We start from the raw sequence: 23205 nt of genomic DNA on the forward strand, positions 1-23205 counted from the left end.
AGGTGTGATTTTTTATTAAAAGCTTTGACACTTTCTTTACATTTCCAGATTTTCTCTCCAGTATGATCACTGTAGTGTTTAAAGAGGTTTGAGCAACACTTAAAGACATTTTCACATTTCTTCAATTTGTAAGGTTTGTCTCCATTGTAAAGCCTATTGTTTTTAGTAACACATAGAATTTGAGTAAAATATTTTTCACAATCTTTACTTATGGAGGATTTATCACAGCTCTGATAAAGAATTGAGGAATTTTTAAATGCTTTTACATATTTTTTTAACTTGTGGAGCTTCCCACCAATATTAATTCTCTGGAGTTCAGAAATACTTGTAGTTTTATTAAAAATGATTTCACATACCTTATAGCTGTAATTTGTTTCTTGATTGTAAAAGCTTGGATAAATAAATTTTGGGTATGGATTAAAAACTTTTTCACTTTTCTCATTGTAAAGCTCTATTAAACAATCACATGGGTGATTTCTAGGATTTAAAAAAAGAAGAAAATTTTAATGACTTTCACAGAATTTACATTGTTTTACACCAAATCTATTATGCTGCGAATTTCCTAGGGTAGAGACTGTCTACAGGTCCTAAAAGATTTATCATAAATATATGTCTCTCTGAGTATCACTGAGGATGTTTTTAAAATTCTTTCTACTTTTAAATTAAGCAATATTAGGTAAGTACAAATACTCCCACATCCATTATAATTCCATGCATTGCCACAAGGAGAAATTGTTCATTTCATCATTTTTGTAAAGTAACAGTCAGAGAGACTACTAAAACTCAGAAATTTCTTCTTCTCCTTCTTTTTCTTCTATCTTGTCTAAAGAAATATTTGTGTATATTTACTCAATGGTGAATTTTAAATTATTCCAGTGACTAACTAAAGCATGAAATAGACTCCATTGCAAATTTTTCATTTTTTAGAGGAACAGTATAATTACAAATGCTGTTCAAAAATGTTTAAAAGCACACACAGGTCCTCAAATGTGACTGCCATATGTGTTCTTGTCTCTCTCCAGATTATCCAATGCCCCACATCCCTACAGTTCCACCTTTCCTCCAACACACTATTGTCTAGTTTTAATTTGTTGGGAATCCTGCAGGCACTGGACATATTATTGCCCTGATGTGCCAGAGCATTCTTCATTAAGCCAAAGAGCAAACTTCATCTGAGCTTGGCTGCTCAACTTTCCAGCAAAAATATCTATCACTGAGGGTGTTTTTAAAATTCTTTCTATGTAACTAGCTCACTGAAATAAGTTAGAGAATACTTTTGATTTGTTGAAAACATATTTCTTGAGATGCACAGGTAAGTAGTCCTAGGGCCTCAGAAAAATCTAATGGCAACAGAATTTAGTTCAGTAGGGACATGTATAGGATCCAGGAAGTCTATTTCTCACATTTGGAAAGTTTTTCTCATTCCACCCAAAACCACAAAAATGCATAGATCTTTTGGGATATTCACTTGGAATCTGGTCAAAATCCCTGTTGATATGAAAGATGAAGCAGTGCATATCAGATGGAGCTGCTGAAATATATCTATAAACTGTGCATGAAATTTAAAAAAAAAAAAAGCATGGAAGCCTTTAGGGAAAAAAGTCTGGTATCTGGGAACTCACAGTTGAAATCCAGCTGGTTTGGGACTATCCAGTACATGTTATATACTACCTAGTTTTGTCTAAATTAAGCATGGCACTGGAGATGGTATCATCCATTGGAGCCATATAGTCACTTAGCATCACAGAGATGGGTGAGACATGTCAGAATGCCAATCAACCTGTCTCAAGAAAGACTCTTACTGTTGAAATCTTATTCCTACTTTGATGCACACTCCCTTAAATAAAGAACTGGAAAAATTATCTAGCAATTGATTTTCAGAACTTATGAGGTCTAGAGAATCTATAAGATGTTTTACCGCTTTTAACATAAGTACTTGCCTGGTCTTTTGTTCCTTTACTAATTATTTCAGATATTTTTTTTTTTTCCAGATGGCTCATCACCTTCCAAAAAATAAATTACTCAGGAGGGATGCTTGATGTCCCATGACATGGAGTAATTATGCTAACTTATGAGCCATAAATACATTGGTAACTACACAAAGACTGCTTCAATTTGAATTAAAATTATAAATAAACATTTACAAGCACCTTTGACTAAAACTATCAAGTTTCAGGGAGAAGGTTCTACAAAAGTGGGCTTCTGCAATGGTAGACAGAATCATGAAATGACAAAGACATTATAGATCTTTTTTTTTTTCTTACAGAGGAGAAGTTTAATGGTAAGCCATTCCTCATTCAAAGGTTGTCTTAAATCACCACTGTGGCTGCTTTACTTTTCTCAAAGTGTTATACAATTATTAGCTGCCCTTCATTGTTCTTCATTTGCCCCACACCATCCCTACTACTTCTATCTCAGGCTTGTTTTATACCTTTTAGCAAGATCCCAGAAAAGTGTCAGAAGCCTTTCACCTTCTCACAAGACCCTCATGTCTGCTTTTGGGGTGTGATTCCTGCAAGCCATTTGGGCTGCGGTTGTGATTCCTGCAAGCCATTTGGGCTGTGGGCTTTCTGGGAGACTGTGCTAAAAGTTCCTGGGACTTTCCTGTATTTGGATTGTCATACATGACAGATGAGCTGTATGCTTATTTGATGTGTTTTAGAAAGATTCAACTGCTTCTCTTCTTTTTTTTTTTTTTGCTTAATTATTATTGCATTTAAAAGCAATACCTACCAAACTTTCACTGTAAGCACATTTAATTATTGAATTATTCTTTTCAACAGAAATGTCTTACTAAGGCTCGTTTCAGCATTTCCTTAATCTGCATGTATTTCTTTTAAGTAGAAATAGTATCCATGTGTTTAAATTAGACAATTTGTCTATACTGTGTAGAAAATCTTTTTATTACTTTATAAAAAAGACAGATTAGAATGCTGCAACTTTAAATTAATGATTTGTACACTTTTCTCTAACCTGTGCTTATGTAGAGATTATTAAAAGTTTTAAAAACATAACTGACTATAAGCATTTTATAATTTTGAGTTTTATTTTTTTCATTAAAATGCCTATTTCTATTTTAATCCTATTTCTAAAGCTGAGCAAACGGGCTGAGTCTTTATTATCCTAAAGGTATTTTTAAGATACAGCTTAATAATGCCCTGTAAACATTGTGTAAATGTAATTTGATACATGTTTTTGCAATTTAAAATATTGTGTATTGCAAGCGGTTTTACAAAAAATACTGAGTAGTAAAAATTTTACAATTACAATAGTGTAATTTAAAGTTTTAATGAAAGAAAAACTGAATGGCACTAGATGAGCAGTCAGTCTTCTGAGATTTTTGTAATAATATAACCTGATGAACTTGTAATTTTTTGAATAAATAATTTTCATGTTTTTTTTCCATTCATTAAGACAAATTTTCTGAACTTCCCTCTCTTTCAATTTCAATTTCTTGTTTAAAACGAAGTATTAACTGCCCTGCTTTCCATACCTTTGCTTTTTCAAGTTTTGCAAAAAATATTGTATTTCTTGCTCTCCTGAAAATTCTTGGTTTTGATTAGAAGACATACCTAAAAAAAAAAAATAGAAAGTTATTTCACTTACTATGGTGAATAACTCTGCAATTATATAAAACTTTATCAAAGTGGGGGGGAATAGCCACAGAACAGTATGATTAAAGGTGATTTTTACTCAAGAAATATATAGAATTTACTACAACATGATGACAAAAGCTTTGAGAATTTTGAAAATTATCTTAAGAAATTATAGCACCACAGATGAGGACAAAATGCAAACTGACTAATATTACTACAACAATGTCAAATCATAGCCTTTCACTTCAACATATTCAGAATCCACCTGTGACTCAAATGTTTCAGGAAATGAATATCTCTTATTTGTTTATTTATATTTTTATCTTTGGGGGGATTATTTCATAAGAGAACACAGGGGTATTCTACCACCAAACTAGATCCACAGGCATTTCTCTATTTCTAAATCTATATCTATATACTTTTTTTTTAAAAGACAGTTTATGAAAAAGATGCTGAAATTTATTTTAAACTGGCATTCCACTGTCTCAGCTTTCCAATTATATGGAATTAAATTTATATATCATTGCACATCACCTTTTTTGTTTACTTTGTAACTTCCAAATATTTTCCAAAATGACTATAATGATCTAATAGAACAGATTTTGAATAGAAATATCCCAATGAAGATAATATCTCACACAATAAAAAGTATAATCAACACAAGCAAACAAACAATGTAATACTAGTAATTGAGAGTTCAAAAATTGATGTTGTTAATTATCTAAGTAATGCCAGAAAACCACCTGAAATGTATTTAATAAACTAAATATCAATGTAGAAAATTGAAAAAAAAATTAGAAAAAATAACAACAGAAAAGTTAGAAATTATATACTAAAAATATTCTTTTAAAAACAATGTCTCAGGCTGGGGACACAGCTCACATGTTTGAATTCTTGCCTCACATGCAAAAGGATGGGCTTAATCCCCAGCACCACCCACCCACCCACCCACACACACACACACACACTCTCTCTCTCTCTCTCTCTCTCTCTCTCTCTCTCTCTCACATAAATTAGAAATTTGAGGAAGAAAATATATCAAAGGCTAGAATTAATTAAAATACACAGGTACTGCTGGAAGATGTGGTACATGACTGTAATCCCAGTATCAGGGGAGACTGATGCAGAAGCACCATAAGTTCAAAGACAGACTCATCAATGGTGAGGCACTAAGCACCTCAGTGAGATCCTATGTACTTACATAATTCCAAAGTAATGATAAAATAAACATTGAGGGTAATAAAAAAAATAATCACCATAAAATCTATGAAAAAAATTGATGTTGTTAAGGCAGTTTTTTTTTTTCATAGTAGAAAAATTAAGGCAGTTTTTTTCATAGTAGAAAAGTTTATAAAAAATCAACAAAATTTGAAATCTACAGAAATAAGTTCTTCCTCATCAGGAATTTAAGTAGAAATAAACTAATTTGTAAAAAACTAAACAGAAAACAATGTGATTAACAAGATTAAAACTAAAATTATATTAACTATGTCAGATGCAAATCTACATAATGTTTTCTTAAGATACAAGGTCACAAAAGTCTAAAAACAAAAAGATATAACAAATATTACATTCAAAATTGCAAAGGTGATAATAATTATATAAATGAGAGACAAAGTACAATATCATATAAAGATAAATATGACTAATCACTGGAATACAATCATAGTCGAAATATTTGTAACTCCAATCATATTTTTTATATATAGAAAGAAATCACAGAAAAAAATTCAACAGCATAAAAAGCAACACAGTAATAGTAGGATACATCAATCCCCAGTTGATGTAAATAAAAAAAAATATCATTGCATTAGTACTCAGGGAATGAAAATACTTCAAAAAGCACTAAAAACTAATTAGGTTTACAGAGGCAATCTTCTCTATAGTGTATGGAATATTGTTCCAAAGAGATCAGGTTAAAAGTACAAAACAAATGTTAAATATATTAAAATATTGAAGTTGCTTTGTAACATAAAATAATAAGTTGGAAAGCAAAAGTGAAAGTGATATCCAAAATTTATGAATATGAGTTTAAAGCCAAATTCAGCAATTAAGCAAGGCCCTAAGCAACTTACCTAGGCACTGTCACAAAATAAAATAAAAAAAAAAATAAATAAATAAATAAAAAAAACAGCTGCCAGCTAGGCACAGTAATATACACCTGTAATTCAAGCAGCTTGGGAGACTGAAACAGGAGGATTGTGAGTTCAAAGCCAGCCTCATAAACAGCAAGGTGCTAAGCAAATCAAGGAGACCATGATTCTATGTAAAATAAAAAAAATGGGGCTTTAGAGGTAGCTCAGTGGACAAGTGCCCCTGAGGTCAATCCCTAGTACCCTTCCCCAAAAAGAGCTGTTGATGTTGCTCAGTGGTTAAGCACCTGTTCTTAAAAATAAAAAAAATGCCAGTAGCACCCCCAAAAATCTAAGAAGACTATGTAATACCAAACAATATTATTTTTGTGTAAACAAAATAAGTTATTTGAACAATTCTTTAGAATATTCTTGGTACATCAATAACTACACATACTAAAAAAAATTTAAATAGTAATTCCTGATATAAAATAATAAAAACTACAATATTCAATGGAATGAGGTTAAATGAGAAAGCCAAGGGTAATAAAATTGAAAGTATATCAATTAGCCCTCAACTTGATGGTCAAATCAAAATATATTTACAGACCTAATCTCATTAAACAACATTCAAAAGAGACCAATGTGGCAAGCAAATCAAATATCATTTCAAATGACTACATGAAGGCAATTTGGAATGAAAAAGTTAAAAATCTTTTCAAAGATAATAAATTATATAATATCTACAGTGATCAACATTCAGGAGAGTATGTTAAGTAAAATAGTAATTCACCCCCCCCCCCCAAAAAAAAAAATACCAGGTAATTCTACTTCTGAGAGATATCTACTGTAGCCAAATATAAAGACCAAAAGGAATGGCATTAGGGATGAAAAAGTAAGGAAAAGGAGAACTTGTTTGAAGAAAAAACATGATACAAATTTTCTAGAAAAAAAAGTTACAAAAAAATTTGAATGAACAGAACTGACCAGTAAATTTAAAATATATAAGATAATAATTCAGCAAAGATATACAGTTTTGAACACAATTACATATTTTTCAAATATATAGAAGATAAAAGAATTGTAAACATCTTTATGGTACATTTAAAAAGCTAATGTCTTACTCCTAGACAAAAGAACAGATTTATATATGTAGAGATGATGAATATGCCATTAATTCTAGCTACTTGGAAGGCTGAAACATGGAAATACAACTCCAACTTTTGCCACTTAGCAAGAGTCTATTTCAAACTAAAAGTCAAAAGGGGGTGATGATGTAGCTCAATATTACAAGAACCTCTGTGTTCAATCTGCTCTATGTGTATGTGTGTATGTGTGTATGTATGTGTGTATGTGTGTATGTATGTGTGTGTGTGTGTGTGTATGTGTGTGTGTGTGTGTGTGTGTGTGTGTGTGTGTATAACAAACTTTAGATACATTACATGATTAAGCACAAAAGCAGAGTAAATAATCAAGGCAATATACAATCATATATAAAACAGGGGTATTATTTGTACTTGTAAGTAAAAGCATGGAAGACTTGATTGAAAATTGGCATATGGGTCACATGCAGTTTAATTTTATCTAATGTTGTCCTAAAGTGACAAGTCATGATAATTTCTATTCAATTATTACATATAGATATAAAAACAAAAACAGTATCACTAATGTGAGAAAACATTATGAACAACACTGAAGCTCTCTAAAGAGTGAGTCAAAAAAGACACAAGAATTAGAGAAATGTTACCTACAATATTATGAATAATTGTATTACAATAGAAATCTTTCTTTTAATTTTTGTAGCCATAGATGGATAGAATGCATTTATTTCATCCATTTATTTTTATGTAGTGCTAAAGATAAAACACAATACCTCACATGTGTGAGGCCAGCCCTCTGCCACTAAACTACAGCCCCAGCCCTGAAAATTCTTCTTTAAACCACATTGATCAGCTAGCTATACTTACAGAACCACTAGGAGCAGGTATTGTGAAATACTGCTATTCATTACATGGCAGAAAAACTTTACAGAATATTCAATATAAGCATTCATATAAAGTTCTGATGAGAAAAATTTGAATGAATAAATATTTAAATTATATTAAAGAAACTCTCCTGTAATATTAATCTTACAATGGTTTGCCTAGAGATATTTGGAAATGAGCAGATTTTCTAGGGAGCCTCCAAATGCAAATAAATGCCAGGTTATGCATATCCTCACAGTCATTGTGGAATAATTTGTAGGGGTGACAAGACTTTGTTTCCCCACCTTAGAATGCCCTGCAATTTTCCCTAGGAACCAGTCAAGTAATTAAATACATGTGTAATGTAAATCTGCTATGGCAGTGCCCTGCTTGAAAAGGCTCTGCACCAGAGTATTATCAGCCTGAAACATAATCTCTGGCACACAACTCCTTGGAATAAAGAAACTCTCTTTTTAGACAAGCACAATGGTTCACTGAGTCTAAATCTGTCCATAAAACAGTAAGTTTATACAATAGACTTTCTTGAGAGCTACACAAACTCCTAACACTTCACATTGCAACTTAGTATATAACTGAGAAATAAGCTGCATAATGTTGCTAAGTTTGTAATCTGCCTAGTAATAAAGTGAACAGTATGTACTAGTGATGCCAATGACCTAAATTAACCTGTTGATATAAATAAAGCTTGGCAGTTTGGCCTCTCTGTCACTATGCCACATTTCCTGTCACTTATCTGTGTATTCTTTTGATTTTCTTTTTTTAAAAAAGAGAGAGAGACAGTGTGTGTGTGTGTGTGGAGAGAGAGAGAGAGAGAGAGAGAGAGAGAGAGAGAGAGAGAGAGAGAGTTTTAATATTTTTTTTTCGGTGGACACAACATCTTTATTTGTATGTGGTGCTGAGGATCGAACCCAGGCTACATGCCTGCCAGGAAACCGAGCTACCACTTGAGCCACATGCCCAGCCCCTCTTCTTTTGATTTTCCTACAATATTTTGTTAATTGAAATGTAGGGAGATCACTGAAGAACAAGAAGGAGCTTAAATAATTGATATGCATGGTAAACAGAGTGTATGAAATGCTCTTTAATGATTGCAACTGAAACAAACCAAGGTTTGAAAAAACACTTTCTGTCAGATTTTAGCTTATCAATTAACATTTTAAAATGTGAATTCCTCTTTAATTTTGGACCTCTTATCTGTATTCTTTGCTTCATTGATTTCTACCTAATTTGATATGTCTACTGTCACTTTTCTCTTCAAATCCCAAGGTTATTTCATTGGAGACCAAGTGGTGACCAAAGATTACATAGAGACATCAATATTTTTTTTGATGGAATATGTCACGTTTTGTTATTTTCTTGGTAACTAAAGAAGTCTTTTTAATGTTACCCTCTTTAGGAAAAAAAGAAAGAGAAAATATCCTATAAGAGTCTACAAAATTATTTTCTTAAACATTTTTTTTCTAGACAAAAACACTAAAATACTTTGAAACCATTTTCATTCTCTACATTGTAATCACTACTTAGAAAAGATAAGTTACACCTAAAAAAAAAAATCTTTAACATTTTCTTTTCTACATAAACAAATGCCCAATCTTTGTACTAAAAACAAGAAGCAAACTTTTTAATGCAGAATAGAAGCTACCATAAGATACTCTATAAAGTTAAAAAAATAAATATTGATTTTTAATTAAAAATTCTGAATGAAATTTAGGCTCACCAATAAAGAGTAGGTTTTTACAGATCTCTAACATCACATCTCCATATAAAGTCTGCTGAGAAGGGTCCAGGAATTTCCATTCCTCTTTCGAAAATTCAATGACCATATCCCTTAATGTCAATGGTTCCTGAAATAAAAATGAAGAAATACATAACACATAAACCATATGATTAATGACATAGTATTTAATTTCATACAAATTTTAATGAGAGTTAAAATAGGTGGCTTTCACACATGGTAGTGATGTCAACCATTCAATAAGATACATTTTTTGTGGTGCCCAGGACTGAACCCGAGGCTTTTTGCATGAAAGGCAAGCACTCTACCAACTGAGCTATATCCCCAGCCCCAATAATTCATTTTAAGCAGTAAAATTGGTGGATAATTTTGGTATAATGAAACACAGCCAGCAGCACATGTAAAGCAAAACACTGAAGCAAAAAAAGTGGGAAAAAATCCAACATAATTCCAAAGGATAAATAATAGTTGCAATTAGTTATTGAATATTCAAAAGAAGAACAACCAAACAAATCAATGATACTTGAGATATGCATAGCAAAATTGTTAGTAATAACTATACTCATATGACAGTGGTCACCTTAGTGTGCAGAAGACATGAGATCACTAAAGACACACCAAAACTTTCAACAGTCCACATAATTATTTGAATGTTTATCTCCAAAGTTGTCTATCTTCTCATTATTTAAATATACCATAAATCTATACTGTATTTTAAAAATTACTTTTACAACATCACAACTCACTTCTAAAACAAAAGAATAAAATTTTTAACTATCAAACTATTACAAAACACTTAGGTACTTGGGTCAACTTGAATCACACGGCACAAAGTTATAACAAAAATAAAAATTAAAAAAGCAAATTAATTGAATAGACTATTAATCTCTCAGTTCATAAGGAAACTGACATAATCAGGTTTAACATTCCCAGATTTGTAAAACCACTCTCACTGTGAAACTGTATCCTCACTTGGCTCATTTCAAAGTAGAAATTGAGAGAATACTAAGCAGTTAAGAAAAAAATTCTGAAAGGCTCTTGCACCCTAAATGCCTCTCTGACAGCTTGGAAATACTCCTTTTACCAGGGTCTCAGTTATCACTAGTGAACAAACACATACATGAAATTAGTATAACATTCTGATCTGTGATGTCTTTCTTCTGATTCAGCATTATTATTATTATTTTTTTAATTTAAAGATTTAATCTAGGGGCACTCTACATTTCAAGAAGTTTTGATTTTTTTATTGTGAAAAATGGGCTTACAATGTTGCTTAGGGTCTCTGAATTACTTTTATCCTACCTCATTTTTCCACATCACTATGATTACAGGTTTGTGCCACCTTTTCCTGACTCTGCAACCACTTTTGATACCAAATGTGCAAACTTGCACAACAACCAATATTTCAACAACTAGTAGTCCAATAATTCAGTTCTGATACCATCTAGTACAGATCCCACAAGTTTGGTGTTCCCTACTATCAAATTTTACTAACTTAGGTGCCAGTTTCAAGCCCCAGAATAGAACAATATTCATAATTAATTTCCTATAAATTAGGGGTCTCTACATTTACTCACTCAAGTTACTTATTCTGATAAAAAAAGAACACTTATGTATACCAGCTTGTTATAAATTATATAAATCTGGAAGATGACAATTGAAACCTTACATAGAATCTAAAAAAATTGTCCGAGGAAAAAGGGACAGTATATAGGCCATTTGAGGAAATAAGTGGTTGAAGATATTACCTCCAATTTTTATGTTCTCCCATAGAAGAGCCCCTTTCCCAATAAGATTTAGAAGATCCTCACTATTTTAAATATGCTGATTCAGATACTCATTCTGAATATTCCCATTTTTTTACATAAACTAATATTTAATTGAACACTTTTACATTCAGGGGTAAGAACAAAATATTTGTTAAAAAAACAGGTTGGTATTCTTTAGATAATTTCCTTTATATGAAAATCTAAGAATACTGAGCCGTCTCATGGCAGTCCAAACCAACATACACACAATTTTCTTAAAACTCCAAAGTATTCATTGGCTTCAGGGAAAAGGATACTTCATTTGGAGTTTTGATTGTTTTTTTTTTTTTTTTTTTTTTGGTACAGGGGTATTCTACAACTAAGATATATTCTAGACCTTTTATTTATTTTTTTTTTTTTGAGACAGTCTCTCACTAAGTTGCTACACTAAGCTTCAGCTTTGATCTTTCTTCCTCAACCTCCAGGTTGTTGTGATTACTGGCATGTCACAATATGCCCAGAAAGATATGAATGCTCTAACTTCCATTGGTCCATTTTCATTTCACCTTATTTATTTGCTATTTCTTCTAAAAAGAAACCCTTGACAGCCTAAGATTTTGGATGTATCCATATCTTATATTTGATAAATTTGAAGTATTGTAAAATAGATTTAGAAAAACAAAAGCTGCTTATAAACTATCTCTGATTTTTTTCCAATCTGACATTCTAGAAATAGCTCCACAGCAATAAAAATTATAGCCACAGATACAACTAAGATCTCACTTACCTTCAATGATGTTCTTTTTCAGGCTCAAAAAATTACCTTAGTTTGAATACAATTTTATTTGAAATTTGCCTCTATCTTTTCTCTTTGGCAACTTTTTTTAATCTTTCAAATGTTAGTGATGAATTGCATTTTATAGGTAATAAAAATATTAGACAAAGTGAGATATCCTATTTATTTAAATATTTAGTTACTACCCCAAACTTGAGGCATTACATTATGTCTTCCAATTAGCATATACTGAGTTTTTCCTTGAAGACATCTGCACAAACACACTAGTTTTTTTTTGTTTTTGTTTTTTTTTTTTTTTTTTTTTCCTAAATCCTTGCTACGGATTATTCTCATTTCAAATTCTGGCCCCTTATACTCAATCTTCCCTACATCAGTAAGAAAAAGGAGGACAAAAATCATATTTCCCTTTCTTTTCAGTTACAGAATCAATAGATCTGAGCAGTAATGTGTTTCTCGGGAGCTGAACCTAACATTTGGAGAAAATATTATTAATATTCCAATATCTGCATTATTTAGATGAAAACTATAAAGGATATTCCTGTAATCTCTAGAGTATCTAGAGTATCCAGCTAGTCCAACAAGGTGTTCCATTCCCTGACCACAAGCTGCTCTGTAGGAAGAGAGGATTACACGCAGGTTAGCATTCTCTAGGTAATTCAACAAACATGGAACCTGTGGACACCTTGGGTCAGCTTCATGTAATGTTTACCCCATAGCCACTCAAAGACATGGCAGATACTGAAAAGACATCACACTCTAAACTTTCTTAATGGGGACCTAAACTTGCTGTCTATGCTTATGAAAGACAAACAAAAGTTCAAAGATTTTTTTAATTTTAATATCAAGGATTAAACTCAGCAGTGCCTACACACTGAGCATCATTCACCTCCCCTTTATATTTTTTATTCTCAATATATTAATTCTCTCACATCAGCCTATTAAAATGCTGAGATTATGAACTTGCATCTTCACACCTGACATTAGGTAACATAGCCTGGTGTCATTTAAAAGAAAAAATATATATTCACAAAGTGAATATTTTACCAGTGAATGAATATATATATCTCCCCACTGGTGTGTGTGTGTGTGTGTGTGTGTGTGTGTGTGTGTGTGTGTGTGTGTATTTGGTGATACTTACTTCCATCCTCTGTACTGAGGGGAAAAAAATGAATAAAAAAATAATGTTTACCAAATGGTTGCTGAATTAAATAAATAAAGTTATGTCCAAGTGTTAGAACATGGGTAAATGCTTGAGAATGATAAAATATTAAAATAGAAAGAAAACCAATTTGAGATTTATACCAAATCATAAATTGTTACTAGTATTCTGAGAAACATAATTATTTCAGAAACATAACTTTTAAATTTTTCACTAAAGTATGATGCACATATTAAACCACATAAAGCATTTATGTAAAGATTCAGAAGTTATTCAAAAGTAAACACATTTTGAATCAGCCTTGCTCAGGACAGTCTAAATCAGTTTTTTCATCTACTATCCCAAAGAGCAAAAAGGTTCTTAATAACTAGCATGGGAATGTTTTATTACATAAATGTAAAATGTATCTTAAAAAAGTAAATATTTTATCAGTTACCCAAATTTAATACCTGCATATTTTATGCCATTTTTATTTTTTCTATGCTTCTACCCATTTCACAACATAGGCCAGCCATCCTCCTTGTATATTTATTTTTTGGTGATGTCATAAGTACATATCTTGAATGTCATAGAAATACATTATACAGTTTTAACAAATTAGAATGTTAAATCCTTCACTACTTTTAAGCACAGAGTATTTACATTATTGCCGCCCCCCCCAAAAAAACATTTTCTTTTACATGCAACTTTGTTTTCCCCAGAATGATGTTATTATAATGTATTTTAAAAACTATAATTTTATTTTGCCTGGCATAATGCAATATAATTTTAAATACAGCTGCTGTAAGAGTCAATAAGCATGTGTGCTTCAGTAAAGTGTTCCTTTATATTGATGACTGATTTTGTATTTTATGGATGCACTACAAATTGTTCATTTCAACATCCAAGAACATTTGAGTTATTTCTTATTTTGGACCATTAGGATGAATGGGGCCATCAATAATTTTAAACAAATAATTATTCCACTCAGCTTATTCTTTCCTAGTATTTCAATGACACTATATTTCATTTTTACTGGTGGCTAAGAAAATTATAATTTCCATCTTATCTCAATTTAATTAGAGCCAATATTATATGAGTTTACTAAATACAAAATAAAAACCTTACCACAGACTGTTTATTTTCTTGTACCCTTTGTGCAAGTACTATAAATGTTTATGTACGCATTATACATCCCAAAATACATTGCATAATTTTTGTACAAAATAACCATAGGTTATTATAAAACAAAGAGAAACAAGTGTCAATCTTAAGGTTGCTAATATATGTTAGACATGGTGGTATACACCTATAATTCCAGTGACTTGGGAGGATGAGGCAGGATGATCACAAGGTCAAATAGTGCCTCTGCTACTTAGCAAGGCTCTAAGTCATTCAGCAAAACACTGTCTCTAACAAAAATATAAAAAGGGCATGGGAGCACAGGATTTGTCTCAATGCTTAAGTGTACTAGGTTCAATTAATGGTACCAAAAAAAGAGAAGATTTCTAATATATTACAAAATTTAGGCAGTGTGGTAAAACTTTGACAATAATAAAGCACATACAGAATTTAATAGATAATACTGAGAAATTATAAAATGTTGTTAGTTACATTTTGGATGCAATATTAATAGGTATGTAGTTTTTGGTAAATTTTCTTTGCTACGTGCACATATTTCTAAGTATAGATTTTTAATATCACTATTTATAGGTTGAGATCCCATTTAAACAACAGAATATAGTATTCTTTTATACTGATTGATTTATGTTTAAAAGACACTTTTTCTCAGCTTTTTAAAGTTTTCAGGAACGTGAATTCATAAACGGTTTCAAAGTCACTGAACACTACACAATAAGGAGTATAGAGATCCTTTAATACCCCTGGTAAATACAATTAGACACATTAGAGATGAAAAACAGTTCTATGTGACCATTCTGAATTTAAGTCTTCACTCTCAAATTTTTATGTACACAATGACAGCACATTAGATAACATTCAGCCAGAAATTCACCACATTAGTCAGAAGCCCAAGTGCATATATTTTGTTGACTTTTCCATTTTGTCTAATTTTTTTCTATTTTTACACACTTCCTTTATGGTGACCTTGAAAATATCTACTTTTTAAGCTCTGTTATAACTCATTTGGGGAAAAAACAAAATTAAATAGCAAGAGACACAAGTAAGCTACTTGGTATATACCTTACTTTTACCATATTAAAAACATTGGTTTGAATCTCAAAAATCTAAAATTCAGAAACAAAACAAAACAAAACAAAAAAACAAGACCACCAAAGAGACACAAATATATCCACTCAGTGAAAAAAGTGAAAGAAACATGAACCAGTAAATTTTCTGTTCTCAATTAAGTAGATGACAGAAGCAATAAAAAATTCCTCCAATTTTTAAAAATAAAAACATATTTTCAGGAAGTTTTTCAGAATCAGCCCTACATTTTTGAAAACTGCAAAAATAAAATATATTAAAAAGTATTTTAGAAGAAAATATTTTATAAAGAATGAGAAGTTATATAAAAGATAGAGTCACATCTGCAGTAAGCAGCAGGTAAGATATTAAATAAATAAATAAATAGATAAATAAATAAATAAATGAAATGCTGAAGAATTTGCCTTACCAAGCTCATTCTGTTTCTGAAAATATGCTAGGCAGCTTTCAATTAAACTTGCAAATATATATAAACAACCTGGACAACCAGTATTTATATTTGATACCTACCACTTTTGGAGAATTCAGTTTGGTTACATTGTCAATTAAACTTGCAAAAAAAGTCCCTATATTCCTATTGCTACTAAAGGAAATAATCACAAATATAACAGCTTAAAATAATAAAAAAAAACTCATTTTTATAGTTATGGATGTTTTTATTATCAAGACAGAGGATTAATAACAAATTTTAGCAAAGACACACTCCTTCAGAAACTTTGGAAGAAAATCATTCCAGCTATTAATGGCTATTGTATTTTTTCTGTGGTTACAAATGTTTCCGTTCTCCTAGTAGTGATACAGCCTTCAAAAGAATAGACAGAGACTACACAAACACACACACACACACACACACACACAGAGAGAGAGAGAGAGAGAGAGAGAGAGAGAGAGAGAAAAGTGCTGTCATAACAAGTTACAACATTCAAGCCTCATAGAATCAGAACTATAGCAACATAGATGTTAGATCCTCCATTGAGCTTGTTTTTATTCTTGCACAGAGTATTTGACAGAATCACAAAAAATAAAATTTCATGCACAGTGGATGAAGAAAGAGAGGGGACACTGATCCAGGAGAAAGTTGCAAGACAGGTTAATTATGCACAAAACTGACTATGACAGATTAAAATGTGACATCATACACTGTCTCCAGATGCAGAGCAGAGGACATAGCTGTGTACAGAGTGGAAGATTTACTTATTTTTTTCTTGAAACCCTGTAAACCCACTCAATTACATGGAGCTTTGGATTATTCCAACTAATGCTCTATTTATACTTTCTGCCTGACCTTGGTAATCCTCTTAAAATGAATGTGCATGGTACTTATTTGAATACTGGGAAAAGAGAAACTATATCAGTGACCTATATCACTCAATTTTTAAGACCCTTTCCTGTTTATTTTCATGGATTTATGTATGTGAAGGCCAAATTTTAATATTTTAGATAAGGAACACTCAGGTATCCGAGATAAAATATAAAGTGAGAGAAAATACTTGCAAAGTACATATGTAGCAAAAAGTTGATATGACAGAATGAAAGTGGTTTATATTTGTGAGGAAAAGAAGGCATACCAAAAGAGTATGTTACAGTCAAAATATTTCTAAATTCACTTAATTAAAGAGGAAATATTAAACCATTATGTAAATTTACAAAAAGGAGTATAAATCATGACTATAGAGACAAGTTTACAAAAAGAAAATTCACTATTGCATATCAATCAGGAAGGAGAACATGAAATATAAAGGAAAAAAAAAAACCTGAAATTACAAGCCTTGTGGAAAATTGATTTGGTACTGCCTACATAGGTATACCTCAATGAGTCATCAGTTCTACTCTTGGACACCAAAATATTGTGAATTTTCCAACAGGTTACTGCCACTGCTGTTTTCATCATGAAAATACACTGCTTCTGCAGCCGTCTTTCACTGTCTAAGTCAGAGCCCCGGTTACCAAGATTCCCATGAGCCCATGCCCAGTCCCACAACAATGTCAGAGTAAAGCATAAGGTATGTGGCATCCTTGAGAATCAAGGATCTGAATGTGGACACAATGAAAGAAAAAGCAAATTGGAACAAGTAGAAGAAAGGTGAAGGACTAAAAGAATGGATCTAAGGAGGATGAAGAAACTGCTAACTGTGTATTAGATGAGAAAAGAGGTTGATCCCATGGGGAAGAAGACAGGAAATATTGTGGCAGCAGGATACTTACCCCAGTGGCCTCCTATTTGGACATTCCTAAAAACCAGAATGCTGTAATCAAACAAGTATGCCACACACCTGGCTTCCTGCTCTTAGAGCTTTACCAGAAATGTCACTCTCATTTTCTTTAAAGACTTCGAATTTATCCCTCTCCATGCACTGCTCATCCAATTTAAATCTGCTGGTCCTCTACTTCTGAACCTGTTCCGTCTGAGCTCCCTCAGATTGTCTCCAGTAACTCATACCTAATCTTTTTTTCTTCTTCTTCTTCAAACCATCCCACAATCCTTATACTCAGGTAACCTCTCATAACTGAACTCTTCATGCTCCATCCCTGATATGTTGAGCTACCCCTCTTTTTTTGACTCCTGGATCACCCTCATATTTGCTCCACCAAAAAACTTCAGGCATAATTGGTGTAAGATTTTGTTTACTACACAATGAGATACATATTTTACTCAATTCTTGTACAATTAACACAATAAGTAAATGGTCCCAATAGTTTTTTGGTTGTTTGTTTGTTTAAAGAATAATACTTTAAAATAACTAGTTGAAACAAAAGTTGAAGTTACCACGAGGGTGACTGGAGTGTATCGTGAAAGCAAGAGGACATGAAGCTCTTCTACGTAGCATCAATAATGTTCTAATTCTTAATAGAAATAGTAGTCACATAGTATGTTCCACTTGTAATAATTCATTGATCGGTAGACTGTGATGCCGATCAAGTATTTGCATTGTTAAATATAATCAAATTAATTTCATAAAAGTTGGTGGGGAAGAGCATAAGGGAGACAAAAAAATTAGGGTACCTGAAATTACACTATTAAATGATTAATTCATAATAAAAGAATTCATTCACTAAATATCAGTCTCAATATTTTGAGAAAGGCAATTTTTATAGGTAGAGTGTATAGGGAAAATACTAACAAAGGAGTAATACTTGAACATATTAACAGTGAATATAGCATAGAAAGTATCAGTAATTCAAAATGTTTCATTGAGAACACAACTAAAATTAAAAGAGCTCTGGTAAATTTTATAAGTAAAATTTTTATATTTATCTATTATATACTTGTAAAATGTATGGTATGTATAATGATGCCTCATTTAATTATGTGGATACATTATAGAAAATGCACCATAAGGTGATTCTGTTATTTTACTAATGATGCAGGGTACTTACTTAATTCTACATGGTATAAACCACTACACACCTAGGTTATAATTTAGCCATTAGAGTACATAAAGTCCATCATTAATGAAAACATTGTGCTACATATGACTATTGGATTTAACATTATAGCAATCAATATAGATATCATGATGAGGTGAGTTATTAGCCCTGTGGAACTAAAGACAGAATACTTCAGAAGACTCTGGCCATTTAGACAATGATATAACACAGAAACAGAACTATCATAAAGAAAAAAAAAAGATAAACTTTCCAAAAAAATATGCTTAAACAATGCAGTATCTGCATAATAAAAATGCCATTGTATCATTTCCTGGTATTAGTTAATAAATCATTCACTGGTAAAATATACCTTAATATAAAAGAAAAAAATATAAGATATGCCATAGTTTTTACAAGAAAGAAATTTATACAGTGTACATAATGGTTGGTGATTGTAATACCAGCTACTTGGAAGAAAAAGAAATATTGCAAAATTAGGATAAGCTTAAGCATCTTAGTGAGATGCTTACTCAAAATAAACTTTAGAAATGGCTGTGAATGTGTCTGAGTGGTATGACACACCTTTATTAATCATGAAGAATATTAAATAATAATAACATTAAGAGACAGAAATATGGTTGTTTATTTTCAAAGTTAAATGATACCTTTATTTATTTTTTTTTGAGAGACAGAGAGAGAATTTTTTAATATTTATTTTTCAGTTTTTGGAGGAAAAAACATCTTTATATTATTTTTTTATGTGGTGCTGAGGATCAAACCAAGCACCCCGCGGATGCCAGGTGAGCACGCTATGGCTTGAGCCATATCCCCAGCCCCTAAATGATACCTGTATAACAAAACAGGAAAATACTTAAATGCAAATCATATTTATAATATGATACCATTAAAGGGTACAAACTGAAGTAACAAATTGGGGAAAAAACTAATTGCCTCACATATGACAAAATGTATGCCTCACATATAAAAAAGGAGTAACAGAAGCTAGGGAAAGAGCATCCCAAGCCTTAGCAACACATCCAAGCCCATAAGCAAATTAGAGACCCTGTCTAAAACTTAAAAAATAAAATAAAAATATTAGGGGATGTTGCACAGTAGTTAAGAATCCCTGATTTTAAAACTGGGCACCAAAATAGTAAATAAAAATAGAAAGAATATCAAACACAGAGACTCCAAAATAGAGAAAGTAAGAGCTATGATTGGTGGCAGATTTTTATACTCCCAGCAGCTCAGGATACTCAGGAAAGAGAATTTTGAGTCCAAAACCAGTCTCAGAAGTTTAGTAAGGGCCTAAGCAATCAAGTGAGACCATGTATCAAAAGAAACTATTTTTAAAAATCTAGGATGTTGTTCAGGGGTTAAGTGCCTCTGAATTCAATGCTCGGTGCCAATAAAAGGAAGGGAAGAGATCAATAGCCACCTTTTAAAAGGAAACATACTGTTCAATAAATAAAAAATAGCTCAATAGCTTTAGAAATTTGAAAATGGCAATTAAAATCATATCTGTGGCACAAAAATTAAATAGTATAAGTAAAAACATGGAGCAAGTAAATTCTAAGGAACTAAAGAGAGAGTAAAAATTGTTATTTCTTTTAGGAAAGGGGTATTGAAAATATATGTCTATTCCCCAGCAGAAGCATATGCTTATTAAAATTACTGCACATCTGAACCATGATAACATATAAGGATATGGCCCTATTGGTACAAACAGCTGAAATCCAGGACATGGAGAAAAGGCAATGTACATTGAGAAAGATATAACAAGAATAGTGTTAGAAAGGCAAAGGGAATACAGTGAGAAAATGATTTTCAAAACCCATTTTTATCATAATACATCCAGTTTGACAAATATGTGAGTCATCACATAATTTTATGTAGATGTCACATACATGTGTTACTTTGCATTCATGCATGTATAAAAATATGTAGAGTTTGAGAAAATAAAAATATACAAAAGAACATAAAAGACTTTATTTACACATCATTGTGTACATGATAAAACTCATCATTACCAAGATGTAAAATTTCCCCTAAATCTACAATATCACTTCATTAAAATATTAGCATATTTTACTTTTAATGAGAGAAGTGACCAGAGAAAAAATTCTAAAATTCATCTGGAGGTTATATGTTATATTTGAAACCAGCAACCTGAAAATTCTGAATATAAAGAACAACTTATTTTACAATAATAAAAAACAAAATCCATAGGTGAATGTATATGTATGTAAAACTTTATGTATACTTAATAGGAATTGAAAGGTCAACATAAATCTAAACACCTCAAGAACAACATCACATGTGAATGGTTGACATGGCCAACCTGGAGAAAGATCGACTTGGGGGCAGAATTCACTGGTGTAGTTTGTGTACAATCTGCAAAACACACAATTACAATAATAGCCCAATGATAAAAGGCATACATTAAGTGAGGGCAATGTTGGGAATATAAATAAGTAGTAGCTCCTGACTCACTTTCCATTAATGAATACATTAAATGGAAATATTATATTTCAAGTTCCTCTTAGGCAAAGTAAAAAAATGAGCTGAAAGATTTATATAAACTGTACAACTCGGAAAATGTCTACCCTTTGATGATCCTAAAAAGCTAGGGTAGGCTGGAATCTCAGTCCAGCCTTAGGCAATGTGCTACATAATTGGAAGAGAATTACCACCAGCTAGTGAAACCCCAAGAAGAGGAAGATTGGGACCATATATATAACACCCTACCTCTAAACTGTTTTCTGTGCTTTAGATCTTAATTTTGCTTGTGCTGAAGAAGGATCCTCACATTAATACCACTAAGAATACAGAAAAAAATAATAGTTATCTATGTTCTTCCAAGGGCTTCCATGGGCTTAAGACCCTGGGATTGGGACAGAGAACTTAAATCACAAATAACTTGGTTTATGCATTTATGGGTGTTCAGCACACAAAGAGCTCCAGTTTTCAGCTTGCCCCTCTAAAAATTCCATGACAGCCAATTTTTCCCAGCAGGAAAATTTTTCTTTATTGACTGATGTAATATCTCAACATCTTCCATTCAATAGAAGAAACCAGTTACCTCACATATAAGAAAACACTCTAGAGAAAGAAAAGTAGGAGACTTAGGCAGAGGACCCCAAATAAAAAGCCATTCCATATGCTCAAGTTCTGGGAATGAAGCTTACTGATCATAGGCAAATCTCCCCTAGATAACAAAATATTTGTTTACTATTGATTTGCAAGCATCTAAATGGGCTTCTAAAATCCCAAGCAGTAGTTCAGATAAGGGGTTATAAAGCACATATATTTGTTAATTCACAGAAAAGGTTTCCACACACTCTCTCTGTGGATACTTGACAAACTGGACTCCACAATCTTCCCTGACATATTTGATAAACAAGTCAAATAGTGGACAATTGTATACTGAACACAGGTGTTAGAGTAGCTTTCATCACCAGTCACAGTTGCGTATGCCTGCAACACTGGCAGCTTGGAAAGTTGAGGCAGGAGGGCCTCGAGTTCAATGCCCAGACTCAGAAAAAGTGAGGCACTAAGCAACTCAGTTAGATGCTGTCTCTAAATAAAATACAAAATAGGGCTGGGGATGTGCGTCTGAGTTAAATCCCAAGTGCCTACCCCCCAAAAAAAGAGAATAGTTTTGTCAATAATCTAATACCAAACAAAGAGTCAAGAAGCTATGGATATGGAAAAAAAGAAAACCCTTGCACTCTGTTGGTGAAAATGTAAGTTTAAAAAAGTCACTTGTGAAAATGATGTAAACTCCTTGAACTATTTAAAACAGAAATAACATATAACATGGTTAAATTAATTCTGGATATAAATTCAAGGAGTTAAAATGAGTAAGTAAAAGAAATGACTGCATGCCCATTATTTTTTCTTTGCCAATAGTCAAAGAAAAAAAAAAGAGACTTAAGTGAAGGATGTCTCAGGAGATTTATTTCAGGTTCAGGGCATCCAACTACTCACCAGATAATCTCCACACAATATTTCAGAGTGTTTCTGCCTTTCCAGTGTACACATACGGTCTCAATACCCTGCACAGTAACTATTGCCTGGCTTTCAGGGTGACTTGCATTTTCCAAATAGATTTTTTTATTATCTAGGTGGAAGCAGAACTTCAGTCTCCTGAGCACTGTGAAGAAATCCTAGAAATGAATCTGAAAGAATGACAAGCTCCAGAAATTAAAACTCGATCAGGTAGTGTAAGTCATAGCTTTTGTACTTATCATAATTTGGATTAATCAATTATCATCCAAGAGCACCTGATTGGAAACTGCTTCTCTCCTAGTCTGAATCCACTAAGCCTACTATCTAATAACAGTAGATGGCATCACCTCCAGGAATTAATGAGGCCAGAATGAGTCAAGATAGGCATGTTCTTGTGTGCATTTACTTCATTTTTTAAAGGTGATTATAATTGAGTACAGACAGCAGCTTTTTTAAAAGGCAAGTTTATCCAAAAGTTATGGAGTCTAGCCTGGCAATAGGATATTTACATTAAGCCTTTTATATAGGA

At 32.0% G+C, this 23205-nt stretch overlaps 1 long non-coding RNA gene across 1 annotated transcript; it reads right to left on the minus strand.

The window, feature by feature from the left end:
* Positions 1–233: 233 nt before the first annotated feature.
* LOC308640055 lies at positions 234–9475 on the minus strand. Its single transcript, XR_014020161.1, has 3 exons — positions 9371–9475; positions 3494–3572; positions 234–477 (listed from the first exon to the last, which is right to left on the minus strand). It is a non-coding gene; the product is annotated as an uncharacterized lncRNA (long non-coding RNA).
* Between the last annotated feature and the right edge of the window lie 13730 nt (positions 9476–23205).

Source organism: Spermophilus citellus (genome assembly GCF_964194105.1).
Source record: "Spermophilus citellus genome assembly, contig: SCAFFOLD_233, whole genome shotgun sequence".
In the NCBI taxonomy this organism is placed as follows: Eukaryota; Metazoa; Chordata; class Mammalia; order Rodentia; family Sciuridae; genus Spermophilus; species Spermophilus citellus.